This window comes from Charadrius vociferus, unplaced genomic scaffold (assembly GCF_000708025.1).
Source record: "Charadrius vociferus isolate BGI_N301 unplaced genomic scaffold, ASM70802v2 scaffold838, whole genome shotgun sequence".
NCBI classification, from domain to species: Eukaryota; Metazoa; Chordata; class Aves; order Charadriiformes; family Charadriidae; genus Charadrius; species Charadrius vociferus.
In genome coordinates this window covers 97,916-100,572 of record NW_009649487.1, presented here as the reverse complement: position 1 = coordinate 100,572, position 2,657 = coordinate 97,916, and positions in this window count along the sequence as shown.

The window sequence follows — 2,657 nt, the reverse complement described above, 5'->3', positions numbered from 1 at the left end:
GGGGCGCTGAGCGTCGTCCCAGCTCCACCAGCACCCACCACCCCTCGCAATGTGGGTGTCCCAGGTATGGGGGACCCCATCGTCTCAGCCGGTCCCGGGCAGAGTCTCTGCTCCGTATCCGCTTCCTCCGACCACGACTGAGGGGAATTAGTTGGTGCTTCAGGTCTACAACGATGCTAAGCTGAGGAGATGCTAGTTGGAAAATCCGAAGTGCTTCCTTGCGGTGGCATGAGTGAGAACCTCCTATCTATGTGTGTCCCCCCCCAAAATACACATTTTAAAACTCTCTTTTAATGCTTCCCAGGCTTGGCTTTTGCCGGACGCTGGTGTGTCCGGCCCCGTTGTTGTGGCACTGTTGGGGATGCCGGGGGTGGGGGGTTAGGAGGGGGTGCCGCCGGCTGATCCCCTCCGCGTGCCTCTGAGTCATGGTGTATTTGTTTGTATTTGTGAGGGTTTGGAGCAAAAATGGGAAACGGGGAGGGGGAGGGGGGCAAACACAGCCTGCGCCAGCTGCCTGTGCCCGCCGGGCTGACTCAGAGCTGGATCAGCCCCATCTCCGCACCCAGCGCCGTGACTCACCGCCGGGTATTTTGGGGTGTTAAATCACATGGCCTGCTTGGGTTTTGTTTTATTTTTATTTTTTTATTGTGGTTTGGTTATTTTGCTTTATTTTCTTTTGTTCCCCCCTACCCCGGGAAGGGGCTGATGCTCCGAGCCCTGCACACGAAGCTCCGCGGTCCCTGGGAGATGCTGCCGGCAGCTGCTTTGCTCCCTTTTTTCCATGCTTGCTCATCACCAGTGACTCCTCGGGAAAGGGTGAGCGGGGTGGAAGGATGCCTAAAAGCCACTGGGAAGATTGAGGTCTGCAAAGCAACGGGCTCGTACGGGTGTCACACACGCAAAAATAAATATATATTAATAATTGCAATGCCGTAGCGTGGAGGGGAGCCCTAATTCCTCCGGTTTCTTTCGTATCCCCTGCGCCGCATCGCTGGCGGGAGGCTGGGCGATCGCCTTCGCAGGCGCGTCCCGCTGAAACCCAGGGGAGAAACCGTCGCGCAAAGTCTCCGGCGGGAATTCTTCTGCCCAGGCTAATGAGGCTGGGAACTGGGGCAGCCCCGAGAAAGCAGCAGCCGCCATCCTCGCCGGCCCGCTGAGGGTGTGAAAATGCTCCCGCGTTGCACAAATGTGAGGCTGTGCAGGCATCGCCACCCCCCCACCACCAAAAAAAAGAAAAATAACCCCTCCAAACTTTGAATATTTAACTGGGAAAACATTTTCAGGGTTGCAGAGCCTGGTGCTTTGCTCCGGTTCGGTTTTTATTTGAGCATCTGCTTCTGCATTTAGCTCCGAGTGAAACTTTTCTCTCGTTTTTTTGGTGAGGTGTCTCCCACTTGTTATTGTAATGCAACAGTTTGACACCTTGAGCAACGTATAAATTAAGATGTCTGATGTTTCGCTTAGTCCTCATTAGCGGGAACAGCTGTTTATAATATCCTAGAAATTTTAACTCCAGGCTACAAGAAAATAAGGAGTCTGGGGAGGCAGGCGGCTCCGCTTTCAGGCTCCCCAAGGCAGGCAGCAGGAGGGATTTGGGGGAATTTTTTTTGCAGGATGCTCCCAAGGTGGGAAATGCCACATCCTGGCAGCGGCGGTTGTCCCCCTCCAAAAAATTCCCGGCGAGCCTGGCGCCTCTGTGCACCGGTCCAGGAGGGAAGCTGCACGCTCAGCAGCGTTTCCCTCTCTTCTGGAGATGTTTAGCTTGAGGGGGGGACGCCCAAAAATCCTGCTTAATGCTCAGCGTGGGCCCGGGCAGCTGAGTGGCTTGACCAGATTTGAGGTGGAAAAAAGTGCTTTCCCAGTCGCCCATTGGGTCGCGGAGTCGGGATGCCCCTGGAGTCACCAATGGAGCTTGGGAATGAGCCTTTTTCTGCCTGGTTTTCCCCCAGTTTTGCTGCCTCTGCGTTATACTTCCCCTCTTTCCCCCCTGGTTTTAGCCTTTTGGGTGCTCATGTGTCCGAATGTCCCGTGTGAATAAATCAGGTGGGACCACAGAGCCTCAGTGGCCTCTAGTGGCTGGGGGACAAAGAGTCCGGGGATGGGGGACCTGCATCCCCCCAAAAAAATCCCCCAAACGAGCAGTGGATTGGGGCCGCGCCGCGAGAAACCCTTTTCCCAGGGCGAACCCCAAAGACATAGGGAGATTAAGCCAAAAAAAAAGCCCCAAGGCCATGTTTAGGGGGGAGCACCCAGCAGGGGGGTGCTGCACCCTACATACCCCGCGGCTCCATCGCCCGGCAGCGGTGGGCAGAGGGATCTGGAGCGTGAGTTTTTCTCATTTCTCTGTTAAATAATGAGGAGAGGAGGGGGGAAAAAATGGGAGTTTTTCTGCAGGGCAAAAATTTCCTTCATGTTTTTAATCCGTTTTGCTAAAGGCTATTTGACGTTGGTAACGCCACAATATAAAACGTTAACCGCACGCGGTTGAAAACAGTAGCGGTCTCGAGAGAATGGATCAAAAAGGGTTTGATACCATTAAAATGGCCGTTTTCATATCTTTCCCCCCCTGAAGTTCACTAAAACTGCCCCCTTCTGAGTAACTGTGATTTTTTTTTATTATTATTATTTTTTTTTCCAACAAGAAAAGAGGAATAACT